Source organism: Oreochromis niloticus, linkage group LG1 (assembly GCF_001858045.2).
Source record: "Oreochromis niloticus isolate F11D_XX linkage group LG1, O_niloticus_UMD_NMBU, whole genome shotgun sequence".
In the NCBI taxonomy this organism is placed as follows: Eukaryota; Metazoa; Chordata; class Actinopteri; order Cichliformes; family Cichlidae; genus Oreochromis; species Oreochromis niloticus.
In genome coordinates, this window is record NC_031965.2 from 2,704,654 (window position 1) to 2,719,030 (window position 14,377).

Consider the following 14,377-nt stretch of genomic DNA (forward strand, 5'->3'; position numbering starts at 1 on the left):
ACAGGTGTCTTTAGGAAGATTTTGAAGGCATTATCTGCTGTGTCAAGGACGCCGTGGGAACAAAATGAAAGTACTAAGCTCTGGGAATAAAGTCGGACTAAGAGACTCCGAGCATAAAGTCAAAAAGTTAAAAATCACACTTAAAACCAAAACAAGACTAGACTGAGTAAATGTCCTCTGATTTATGTCGTCACCATCTTTAAATGAGGTGACAACAACTTAGCGCTCCAGCAGGTCGGTACAGTTGGCCTATTGGAATATCAGATTTTACTAATAAAGCCCGAGGGCTCGGTTATATACACATAGCACAAACTCATGTTTATGGAGCAGATTACTGCCCACGGTTTTCACATTTCTGCAGCACTGTTCTGTTCAAATATGCCAGGTGTTTTTGTACTCGCCCCACCTTTGCTCAGAAATTCATGATGAGCAGAGCAGAGATCTAAAAATCACAGCATGGCTGAGATGAAAGCAGCAGCAGACTCGTCCCTGCGCTGGCAGAGCAATAACCATCTCTGTCTGCACATTGTAATCCAGAGTGGACGTCTGATCTGCTAATTATGGCTCTGAAGACTCAGCCGCTCCGTGACCAGAGGCCAGGAAGCCGCGTTCTTAATTGGTCAGCTTTACGTAACAGAGCAGGCGAGCTAAAAGGACCGAGGCAAACCTGAGACGAGCCAGGAAATGACTGGTGTGATATAACTTCCACTGTGTGAGCATCTGAAGCACTGGGAGGAGAGACAGAAGAAAAAACTAAATAGGAGTAATGCGCACAACAAAGGAAGAGGACAATCGAGAGCGAGGACCTTTTCTCACTCCCTCATCTCTGGGAATGTCTGATCGATGTTAATCTGATTGGCCGAGCCTTTCCCACGGAGGAGAATGAGGAGAGGAGAGAGGAACTGTCACTTTAACTGAATAAGCCGACATAACAGAGACAGATAGACAACACAGAGACAGAAGAAGAGGGTGGCGAATGAAACGAGAGGGGCAATAATGATTTCGTAGCTGCTGCACCGATTCGGTCGATTTAACGGAGAGAGAGAAAACTGAAAACTGGAGTGTTACTGGGAGGGAGGAGCTATTGAGCTATGACTCATGCTGGGCCGCTTTTACACCGCTAGACTGATAGAATGAGTCCAGAGGAGAGGAGAGGGAAAAAGATTAAAACTGAAAAGATGAGGAGACAAAAACAACCCTTTTGCCCTGTGAGACAAACAGGTTAACATCTACACTGTGGTGTTCCAAAGATGAGAACAGCTCAGAAATCATTGTGAGTCACCTTTTTGCCGTTTCTATTTCTAGTTCCATGTCAGACAGTCACCACACGTCCTAGCTGACCACGTCATGTGGCCGCTAAGACATGTTGCCATTTAGCATTTCATATACTTCACCACACAGACAGCTGCTGTGAGAAAAAGTGCACAGAATCTCAAAGTGAGTTTTCACACAACAAACATCTGGAGTATCGTCCATGGGCTGAAAATCTCAGGGATTCATTGATATTAATGTATTTTCTACACTATAAGGCGCACTTAAAATCCTCTAATTTTCTCAAAAATCAACAGTGTGCCTTATGTATAAATTCTGGTTATGCTCACTGACCTTGAACTAATTTCATGTGGTACACGGCGCTCAAAAATCTGTCTTAATGTTTTAGTACGACTTTGGTAAGCTACAAAGCCGCATCGCTTGATGGATTGCCGGAGCATTACAGCTACTGTAGTCAGGAGCCTCGCGGAGTAATCTGGGTCCTAAACTCCGTCTGCTTCAGGTCCCAAAGTCAAACAAACACTGCAGCATCACTGAGAGTTACAAACTAAACAGCAGTGGCGTTTGTAGGGTTACTGAAGTTGATGTGCTGCGTGATCGCTAGCGACACAGCTATGTTAGCATAGCATAAACACAGTGAAGCTGGAGGATGAACGCTAACTTTTTTCCACTCGATAAAAGTTAACGTGAGGGTTCCCGATGGTTAGGGACAAATGCAATCGCATGGCAGGATGCTGTAAACAGACCAAACTTCAGTCAGGAGAACAACTGAGATAATCCATCCACAATACCAGGTTAGTCATTAATACACTGCAACAACATGGGAATAGAGCAGCTGTGAGAGAATACAGCATTAATGAATCAATGGTACAGAAGTGGAGGAAGCAAGAAGAATGAGTTGAGTAACGTTCGACTTATCTGACTGTTTTGTTTAATGCACCTTATAATCCGGTGCGCCTTATGGTCCGAAAAATACGGTTAATCATTTAAAATTTTGTCTTCGTAACTGAAATCAGACCAATATACTCAGACTCTTCACATCCAGTTTAGTTGTTGCTGCTGAGAAGGACCACAGAGTTGTGAAAACTCTTTTGGAAATCATCACCTCACCTCATCACCTATCATTTCACCTTTATTATGATTCATAAGCAGATATACGGTAGATGAAAATCTGTAAATACTATTCCTGCAGCATCTATTGAAGTTACACAGAAAGAGGTGTGTTTTATAAAAAAAAACGTCATTTTTTCTGAAGACAACACCTTTTCGGTTGCTGCTGTAAGAGCAAAAAAAGGGGGTCATTTTGATTTCATAATTCACTGCCAGAACATCAGTTCATAAGATCTATTGAAACGTTTGTGATCTGAGACAAAGTGACAGGATGGAGCACAGACTGCGTCTCCGGGAGATGAGAATAACCGACAGGCCTACGTTTGACATGTGCATGAACGTGAAAACACAAAATATGGTGCAAGAAAACATAGAAGCATGGAAGAAAAGGAACTTCCCCGGTATTATCAACTTCCTGCGCGCTCTCTCCCACCACTGAATGCAATTTAATTACCTCACCCGCTCTCATTTCCTCTCAGCTCCCTGAGGAGGAGAGCAGAGGAAGATGAGAGCGATAGAAGGAGAAAAGGATAAATACTGAAAGAGAGAGGAGAGCTGATGACGCTGTGAGGAGGAGGATGGACCCCTTTTTTTAATATTTAATCTTATACAAGTGTTCAGAGTAATAAAGCCTGATGAGTCACAGGGATCATCCTGTCTGAACTGAACTGATACTAAAACCCAGAAAATAAGGTGTCAAAAGAGAAAGGAGTGAAGAGGAGGGAATCCTCTTTTCCTTTTCAATAGAAGGAGACAATGGCTTGGTAAGAGAAGTAAATGAGAACTTATTTACCACACACACACACACACACACACACACACACACACCTCATTATGAGCAATAGCAGTTTGTGTATGTATCTTTCCCACCATCTGAAGGCACAACATTTAGAAACAGCTTACAAATATCATTTGTATGAAAGACTCGCTACATTAAATTAAACCCGTGACACAATCGAAACTGCTAAAACCACCTTGCTAGAATTCCCATCCATCCAGTTTCTGCTGCTGATCTATCTGCAGGTCACAGGAAATCTCCTCCTCCAAGGCAGATCCAAACCGGCCGAGACGCACGCTCTCTCCACCAATCCTGGGTCTCCTTTCAAATGGACATGCTGGGAGTGTTTGCAGGAATTGTGAAGGTATTCTAGTCACCACCTCAAAGGCCTTGTTTTCGCGTGAGGAGTAGCAGGTCTACTCTTGAGCCCAGTATCCGGTATGGAGCTCCTGACTGTGTCGATAAGGCTGAGCCCACACACCCTGGAGGCAGCTCATTTCTGCCGTTTGTACCTCTGATCATATTCTTCCGGTCACCGCCCAAAGCTCGTGGCCAAAGGTGAAGGTGGCAGATTGAGCAGTAAATCGACAGCTTTGCTTTCACACTCGGCTCCGTCTTCAACACGACTGACCTGTGCAGCGTCAGCATCACGGCACCAGCCATCTGTCAATCTCACACTCACTCTCACTTCTGAACATGACCCCAGCATACCTGAACTCCTCACCTTGTGATAGTAATATTACAATATTATAACCACTGCCTATTCGTCTGCTCAGAAGAGCGTGGGGCTAAAAGTGTGGAGGAAGCCCCACACCCTGCTTTAGAGCTCCTGGAGCAAACTATTAGTGTTTCCACACGGTCGTGACTACCCGACCTACTAACCACAGACACACGGGGTACAGTGTTGGTGGAACATCCTTCTCGGATTCACTCGTCATGTCCAAAAATTACACAGATTAGTGTAAAACCTTAAAACAGCTCAAATAAACTGTTTACTGGCCCACTGTTCAACTGAACAACTAAAAGCTTTTAGCAGAACCTAAAACACATCTCATACTTTTCCTGGCCCAGGTGTGATCACATGACCCATGTTTGGGACCTTCGAGTTTATTTTGTTACAAGTGCAACTAAACAACTTCCATGTGCAGACATTCTGCCATTAAGTTCCTCATTAGTGGAATTCTCATCCATAAACATTTCATCTTAATTTTAATGAGAAAGTGCAGCAGAGCTATAAAATGATCAAAATTAATGAGGCCTGCTCTGTGTGTAAAAGTCAGGCTTAATTATATTGTGAGCCTAAAGGTTACAACTGGTAATATTATGGGATTTTAGAAACAGCCAACAATGAATCTACATGAACACATGAAGCTTTTCATTTAGACGAACCATTCTGGAGCCACAAATGTGGATTAATCCACTGAAACTAGTCCCAAAAATAATGCAGCATTTCCCATTCTTTCAGTAATATTTGCCAAAAATTAACAATGGCCAACGATTTCTAAGATTTTCATCCTTCTACTTGGATTTTTTGGGGTGTTTATGAGATGTTTTTCTGGGTTTTGTATCTGATTTATCCTACAGCAGGTACCAGTGGCACTAAGTCTTCAGTTGTGGTCTTTCGGTGAGATTTTTGGCAAAAGGAATGTGGACAGATTTCACTGAAATGCTAAAACAAAATGCCAACTTTCAGGTTCGACACTATAGTGTTAGCAGGAAAGAAAATATCTAAGAATAGCAAAGTTGTCTGTTGTCATCTATTGAACGGTTTTGTTTTGTGGTGTGTGTCTGCTGCAGTCACAGGGCCACGAGCATTCCCCGAGGCCTTTTAGTTTTGTTTGACTTGAAATAAGCCCTCACGGAAATGATCCAACACCTCAGAGTTCTCATTGAACAGGAAGTCTGAAGCTGTGCAAATGCACAAAAATGTAAAGCTAATCCAGCTTTAGCTTTTGACTGCAGCTGTAAATGACATCAGTGACAATTCTGCACACCAGCACTGAGACAAAGCATCCTGCCTGATGTCTGCAGCAGCTATGAGATCATCCCACCCTCTCTCCCCTCCTTCCACCTTTATTATCTATATCTAAAAAAAAGACTTTCCCCCCACCCCCTCCCATCCACTCAACAAATATGCCCATTAACAGTGTTCAGGACACTGCGCGCTGCCATTCAGCCTGACAGGAGGCTCTCTGCTTTGAAGAGGAACAAATGATCACTTTTTTGTCTGCCAGCTGGAGTTTATTGTGTGCTGCTGCTACAGTGTCACGGCTTGTTTGTCACAGTGAATTCAAACAGACGACGTAAAACCAGGGTGATTGTGTGAAATCTAAAATAAACTCAATTAAATATTATGTGTAGCTGTGGGTACGCCTAATATTTTCAGAAGAGTCGGCAGATGAAATAATGTTTCTGGATTATTCTACACCAGCACTTCTGACTGAAAACTGTTGTATGTATGTTTAGGTTTTTCTAGAAATATATTCAACAACAGATTTTAACATGTTATCTTTGAAGTTAGTTTCATTGTAGCACATATCAGATATTATACAAGTCAATACTAATATATCCTGATAAGCTCATTGCGCAGCAGAACCTAAACTAGGGATGTGCTGATGTGCATGAAGCAAATAATCAAAATCTGAAATAAATGATTACATACTCAAGTTTTGCAATAACAGAGATATCTAAAAAATATTAATGCACATATGATAGTAACTCCATACGTGTGGTTTCTGTAGTAATATCATAGACTAACTACATCCATGTATTTGTATGCCCAAAAAACACAGATTAGACTGAATGAACAAACGTTCAGTTTACAAAAGAAAAGTGACATGTGCAAAAGATTAAATAAAGAGACATCATTACACACATTAGTTTGTGTGTGTGTTGGTCTTCTAAACACACTTCCATTCTGTCAACGGAGAGGCTTTCATAAAGGTCAGAGAGCTATTTTCCACTTCTGCGAAATGTCTCAATCAAATTTAATCTCGAGTTGGTACAGAGAGGCTGACATTTAAAGCCTGTATAGAAGCCAAAACAACGTAAACGTTCTGGCCGTCCTGTGTGTGTAAGGATGCTTTACTGGACTCTGCAAATAAACAGAGAATGAGGGAAGGCAGTAACATGGAGTCGTTACCCATGTAGCAGTAACACTGTGGAGAGTGAAGGTGAATATTGGCTCTAAAAACAAGGGATGTGCACGGGGATGCTGGGAGATGACGTTTTAGTTTATGTTACTTATTCTGTGAATAGATGGGGCCTCAGTCCAGACCGGGGCCAATTAGAGCTTACACTGAGAGATACAGTATAAAGGTGAGAGTGGGAGTGAAGACCCCCCTCCCCGCCTAAAAATAGCTTTCAAAGTGCACACTGAACTCACAGGCAGATGATGGTGCTTGTATTGGGCACAACAACATTCATCTTAACCTACTTTCCAGCAATAATCTACATAAATACTCCCCAATCTCTAAGGAGGGGGGTGCCGGAGACAAATTACAGCCCCAAGGCTAAAGTGGAGCATGTGCAAGAGCATGTTTGTGTGTTTGTCTGTTGCTTTGAGACGGGCTGATTTAGAGTCCCATGCTCCTGAGGCTTGCAGTAGATCAAAGAAATCCTGGCACTCCCGCTCGCTCCGTGGGGCTGTTAAATGTAGACCGTTCTCCGGGTCGTCATTTGGACTCGCTGTATGCTGACGCAAATCACTCCAGCCATTTCAAATTAGTAGCCGCTCCCCGGGGCTCTTTTGTCTTCCAAAAGCTGGAGGTTAGATAGGAAGTGAATGTGCTCCAGTGCAGCCGAGACTCACTGTAGTCTGTGCTGGTTCAGCACCACGGACAGCTCTACTTGTACGGCAGCCAGAATTGTAGTAGTGTCAGCACTCCTGCCCTACTGCAGACAGTACAAACTGTCAGGTAGTAGTATCATGTAATATTAGTATCAGTACACACTCTCCCTCTCTCATAGATCAATCATAACCTATAAAACTTCTAATGCTACATATCCTATTACCATCTCTACTAATAATACATATAAAAGCTAATAATAAAGGACAATACTATTAGAGGTTAAGCCCAGTATGTTTGTCTGAGTGATGACACAATAAAGTCAAGGCGATAAAAACAAGATTCATCCTTTTTCCATTTACGTTAAGATGTTAGAAATATTTATTAAATGCTACATACTTCTGGGAATTGTCAAACAAAAGCTTTTACCAAATAGAACTGTAACCAGACATCATCAGTCATCATTAGGAAACTCTGTGTTGTTGTGTTTTATGTGGATCAAATTGTAAGAATATGATCCAGGCTATTTGTGCCAATGAAATTTCCTATTTCTCAGTGTGGAATAAAGCGAAATTGAGATTAGATTATCTAATGATTAGTGCTGCCACAGTTAATCTCGTTAAAATGACATTAACGCCATAATCTCACCAAAAAAGTTAAATCTCCGTTAGCGAGTTAACGCGGATCACCCCACGCAAGGGTAGGGATGGGTATTGATAAGATTTTCACGATTCCGATTCCATTTTCGATTCTGTTTAACGCTTCGATTCTTTATCGATTCTCTTATCGATTCTTATTAAAAAAGGAGAACACTAAGGTCGATTAGCTTAGAACTTTGTTTTATATCTTCTCTTTGAACAAGATAGAAATTTAGGAGTAACATGGCCTTACAAACCCAACAGTGAGATCTTAAGCGATCCACAGCCTACGGCTCTTCAATGGGGTGTCACAGGGTCCCCGGGGAAAATTGTAAATGTAAAATAATAAAATAAATATTCTTCTGTAGCAATAACAAAGTATAACATAAATTATTCTGTAGCAATTACACAAGAATATCCAGTAATGTCCCTGCCTACAATTAAACACATTCACTTACCGGAAATCGGGGGCATCTGCTGTGGCACATGGGTGCAAGCCTTTGACCACAAACTTAGTCACTGCTCGGTGACATTCGTCTATCCTGGCCTGAAAGGAGACGCTACCGGTAGACTGCAGCGAGAACTGCCAGCCAGACTCTGTCTCTCTCATCATGGTCACCTAAATGCACAGTAATGGCAGGTTTTGTAATAAGGCAGATCGCGCTAACATAATATGCACTGTTAGCTGATTATTTACCTGCTGCATTAACGGGAGAGGACGTGCAAACGTTACCGCTGCTGCTGGGTTGAGATTCACGAGTCCGGAGCGGAATTAAAAACACGACATTCATTTAAGGTCATCGCGTGTTTTGTGAGCAAATGCTTTTGCATATTCGTAGTGTTTCCTCCTGTAAATGAAATATCTACTTTGCAAGTATTGCAAGTTGCCCTGTTGTCATCCGTTCTCGTAAAGTACAACCAAACTTTTGAGCGTTTGAGCCGCTTAGGCGCCCTGCCAGGTAAATGACGCTCCGCAACGTGGTGACGTCATTCGGGGCGACTGGAATCGATAAGGGAATCGTTTGCAAAAATGGCAAACAATTCCAAGGAATTGAAACAGTGGGAACCGGTTCTCAACAAGAACCGGAATTCGATACCCATCCCTACGCAAGGGGCTGCACGGCGCTAATGTGTTAACGAGCTAACCATACTAACGCGTTAACTCGCTAATGGAGGTTTGCCGCATTAATGCAGTTATAGCGTTAACATCATTTAAACGAGATTAACGCTGCAGCACTAATAACGATACATTAAAAATTTGATCTCCATACTATGAATTCCCCCTTTTTCATGCATTTTTGAATCCTCATTCTTTTTAAGTACTGGAGCTGATCATATGAAATTGTCAGTAGAGCAGGGCAATATGACCAAATATATTTATCACGATATACATTTGAAAATTTGCGATAACGATATAACTGACGATATAATTGACACTAGACAAAATACTTTACAACTCCACAACTTTATTAGTGCAAAAAACCCCATCAATGTATTTTCACTTAAACAAGCAGCTGTTTTTTTATGTGCATTAAAGTTATATAAAAATGTAACAGTGCAAATTCCTCGCTGACAGTTTAACCAAAAGGCATTTCCAGTGGAAATTGGCCGACATATCCTCAGCATAACCATGTATAATATCCATAAAACTTAAAAAGAGGTTATACACACACAATACGGTAATATTATGTTGAAGCACAGTACGTATCACTCTGCGAGGCTCCTGCCTACGGTAGCCGTAATGCTCCAACAATCCATCAAGCGGTGCGGCTTCGTAGCTTAGCAAAGTCGGACTAAAACATTTGACAGATTTTCGTGTACCACATAAAATCGTTTCGAGGTCAGTAAACACAACCAGAATTCATACATCAGGCACACGGGATTATAAGGGGCACTGTCGATTTTCAGAAAAATCAAAGGATTGATTTTAAGTGTGGCGTATTTTCCAAACAACACGGTAATAATGACGGCCCGCTAGCATGCGCTACCAAAAATAGTGCTTTGTTGTGTATCTGACGGACGAAAGCTAAACCAGTTCCACACCACTGAAGTTGCAGCATTTTTACAAACCAATTCTGGTTCATCCGTTTCATTTAACGATCCACTTTCGCTCTTCTCATTCTGCGTCGCCGCCATGTGCGTATGAAAACAAAGGCACTGCGCATGCGCGTTTTACCCATATTCTATCGCGATATTTCATTTTCCTATCGTTGCCCAAAATTACACCGGTATTACCGTGAATGGTATGATATGGCCCAGCCCTAATTGTCAGCTCTGAAAATCACAATTAAACTTTGAAACAACTTTCATTTAAACAAAGTTAGAAGGTAAAATGTTACAACACCATTAGCTTTTAATGGTAGATTAAAAATCAGACAAACATCATGAGGAAGACAAGAAAGTGACATTTATACATACATTCACCATGGGAACCATGAATGTGTGTAAAAAATAAAGTGTGCTCATCCATAATTTGCTCATAAGGTATTTCATTAGAGACTAAAATGCTGCGGTGACCATCCCTGAAGCTTAGCTGATAATAAATAAATCCCACAGAACATCACCCGCTCTCTTGTAGCCTCACTTGTTTTCCTATCTTTCTAAATGCATCATAAAGCTGCGTCCATCCATCTAACCCATCTTTGTGTCAGTGTGTAACACGTGCTGCTGCTGAGCGAGCTGAAAACCCGAGCTGTGAATCTTTGCGGGCAGAGACCAGACCGCCGCATGGCTCCTCGCCACAATCAAAGGCCTCCGCGTGCTGCCGCTCACAGCCGACTGATTGACGGTGAGGAGCCTGCCGACTGCAGCTCTCTGCCAGACGCGCTGCTGCCATCCTGTCTGACTGCACAAACACAGCAGCGATACACCGCAGAAGACACTGGAACGGATACAGCTGGGCATTACTTCAGGTATTTCACTGATCAGTCTCCCTCGGCTGACACAACTGGGTTTCAGCTGACAAGCGTGATGTTTGGTGGTAGAAAACTGGGACAGAGCCCCAGCCCCACACTAATCCCCATTATGTTATGCTAAAAGTGGTGCCTTTCATTACCATCAGTGTGGTTCATAAAAATAACACAAAACAAAGCTCCAAAACCAGAGTCTTTGCCTTCAGGGAATGAAATTGCCTGCAAGCTTCCAAAATAAAAGACACTTTCATTTTTTGTCTTTCCATCAAATTTGTTCTGTGCTAGGAGATAAATCTCTTCTCTCCATGTTTCAATATACTCCACTTCCACAGCAGACAAAGGGATTCCCTAAAGTCTGTGCATGTATTGATGAAAAAAGTGGAGCACGAGTTCATCCGCAGAGCGATGGGGGGCTTTATGAGAACGGGGGTTTAGGGGGCTGTGGGGGTGCTGTAGATGTGCTGCATCTGTCTGTGTGTGTGTAGGGCGGGCGGGGGGGGGGGTTAAGCTGTTATAGCTTCACATCCCACCATGCCTGGATCAGAGCAGTTGGAAGGAAAATGGATGAGAAGGGAGGCGAGAGACGGCTTGATCCAATCCTGTCTGTGCATAGGTGGAAAGTAAAGCAAATCCCCAAATAAATAAAAGAGCCTCCACATTTTATGACTCTATTCACTAATACTGTATACGTCTGCTATCACCCCTCCCCAAAGTGAGATCCTGGACTCTGCCTCTGGGATCGATTCATCCGTCTGATAGACACGGTGAATGCGCATTTCAGGTTTTGATCAACTCTGATGGTTTGTTTTCTTTTTAGCTGATCTCACAGGAAACAATATTCAGTCCGTTATTGTTTTAGTAGCCCTACACGGAAAAGGCAGCCAACAAGTGTTTGTGGCCCATCGGGTGGAATGCTTTTGTCTGGCCAGGTTGATGACCTCGATCTAACATGACCTTCTGTGTGACCTTTTGGAGCCCAGCCTGAAGGCAAAGATCATCAAAAACAAACATGAGGCTGTGCTGGCTGAAGCAATTCACCGAGCAAAGCACCAGCAAGGAACACGGCAAATGTTTCTCCAAGTCTACGGGTCAGAGACCTCCGACAGTCATTGACTGCTTAAGGCTTAGACTGATCAGCCACTGACAGGTGAAGTGAATAACATTGATTTTCTTGTCACAATGCCATCTGCCAAAGAGCAGTGTATATTAGGCAGCAGGCGAAGAGTCTCTGCTTGAAGTTGATGCGTTAGAAGCGGGAAAAATTGGCAGGCAAGGATGGGAGTGACTTTGACGAAGGACAGATTGTAATGGTTAGACAGAAGTGTTATGTCAAAAGTATTGACAGGTCAGGAAGTATACAGAACCTTAAATACTGTCCATGAAGGAAAAAACTCAAAATCTTTGGTTGCTTAAAAATAAAAATAAGTAGCCCTACACTGTCTGAAATTTAGGGTAGGCCATATGGTTAATTTACAATTAATCAATTAACCTAACAGTCATGTTTTGTCAACTATAAACCTCATGGATGTATTAACAGGATAGATAAGGTGCGAAACTGTATAAACTGTAGTTCAATCAGGACCTGTGTAGCCAGAAAAAATTGCAAACCTATGAAACCTTTGTTACTAACGCAGACTACGCTTCCCCTGTGACGGACTGGAGACCTGTTCAGGCTGTACTCTATCTTGCACCATATTACAGCCACTATTGTACGAGTCTGTTCTGGGACCCCTCACACTTCCTGAAAGCCAGCTGCAAGACCCAAAGAATATAGAAGGTATCAGTGAAAACAGACACTACATTAACGGAGAGGTGGTGGGTTGCAAAGCGGCTTGTAGCTGTGCAGCAACTGAGCCCACGCTAAAGGAGCTGATGTTCCCTACATGAGAATTGTCAGTTGCATTTATAAAAGAGTATGACCGGTTGACCTGATGTCATGCTTGTGTAGCAGCTGATTACTTTTTCCCAAGAATATGTGTTCAAAACTGCAAAAATGAGACTCAGAGTGTTAAAAATTGAATTTTCCTTTAAGAACTGCAAGAACATGATTCGTTCTGGTAATGCTGGCTCGTCTTTGGGTCGTTTGGTGACAACACTGACACTCATCCAAACTGAAAACTTCAGTCTTACAGATACTAATGAGACTTTTAATCTGACATGAACTGACAGCTCTATTCATCTCACCACACTCTGAATTCAGTAGCTCATGGCTGACGTCAAAAACTAACGTCAGTGTCTCAAACCCCGCCCCCAACGGAAACAAAGCAGAGCAACAACAGACTCAACAAAAAAAGATGAAAGTGCAGGCTGAAAAATACGGCAGCCGGTGTTCCTGTTTTGCTCTCTTTTAACTCTCCAGGGGAGATGATCAAGGGGTTAGCGGTAGCTGCAAGCTACATGGCCTCCTCCTCACACCCAGCAGCAGACTGCTGCAGTCCCCCTGCTGCGCCAGAGCCAACAGCCTGCAACCGCACTCCAACTGGCACATACCCGCAGCTAAGAAGCACAAAGAGGTATGGAGCTGAGTTTATTCAGTCAAACTGTATTACTCAATAAACTGACAATACAAACTTCTCCTGGTTCTGAACAATATTAATAAATATTTCTGTAAATCAAAAGCTCCAAAGTGACACTCATCGCTGACTCAGTCTCTGATTTTTCACTTAAGCTTCAGTGACAGATTCTGTATTTTGCGCTTCATTGCAGTTGACAAAAATGTCTACACAATCGAAATGAGCCTCTAAGTGGTTGAAACAGAAATTTAAGTTATGATTCGAAAAGGTGGCGTTTTCTGGACGATCTCAAACTCGAGTCAACTTTATTTGTGATTGTGATCACAGGAACAGCCACTGTTTGGGTTTCCTTGGCAGGTTTTACATAATGAGAGTTTGTTGAGAGTGAAGAGAACAGTAAAGAAAATCAAGGTCACCCCTGTGAATGAGTCAGAACTAAAATATCAGAGCAGTTTGGGACTATACACATCAGCCATGGATGAACATGGGGTTAACATGAGGTTAAACAGCATGCATCAAATTGCTGGCAACCTGTTTAAGTTGAAGACCTGGTTCACATCCACCTTTTCTTGTGAACTTTAAGTCAAAAATATATGTACAGACTTTTTGTTATTTAAAAGGCAAAACCTCTCGTTTCTGAAATTTTGCTTGTTTAGCACGTGGTCAAAAGAAAAACTATAATCAGACAGTCGAGGGCTTCAATCTGCTGGTCAGATTATCTCTGACCAAACTGTAGACAGTATAAAAAAGATGGATGTAGCTTTAGGGCCTGAAAAATGAGATCTACCCCTCACTCAGCACATCAGGTTTCCAAACATCAAGGTGGCGATGACTGAAACCTCACAGAGTCCAAACTGGTTTTACAGGTTTTACACCTTGTTGATTTCTTTCCACTCATGAAATTAAACACGTACACATGTAAAGGGAATTTCAGGGGATGATTGGTGATGGAACATTGTCCCTATGCTATCCCGAAATGGAATAATCTATTTTACGATCAATAAAACAACATTCAGCTCCATTGTTCATAACCATACATGCAATCCAGCCTTTGATGAAAGGGTCATGTACTGCTTTCATTTAAAACAGAGCTATGAGATCATTTTATTCAGCTCCTGGGGTGGAAAATCTCTTTTATTGCAGCCTGAAGCATTTTTTTCTCACCGAGCCCCAACATCAGACCACAGGCAACCAGGGCATGATGAGTGTCTCTCTGCCAGCATGTGGCCCACTTTATATACTATATCCCGGCTATATGAGGATTAAAGATTAAAACAGCAGTAAACAGGACAGTGGAGTAATAAGGCTTTATGTTAGTGTCTGGGCTTTAAATCTGCAGCGCATGCAGGACACAACAACAGCAACA

General features: G+C 42.3%; 1 protein-coding gene across 7 annotated transcripts in view; it reads right to left on the minus strand.

The window, feature by feature from the left end:
* Positions 1-14,377, minus strand: part of LOC100696207 (serine/threonine-protein kinase BRSK2) — a 151,335-nt gene that overhangs the window by 105,798 nt on the left and 31,160 nt on the right. The window lies entirely within an intron of this gene.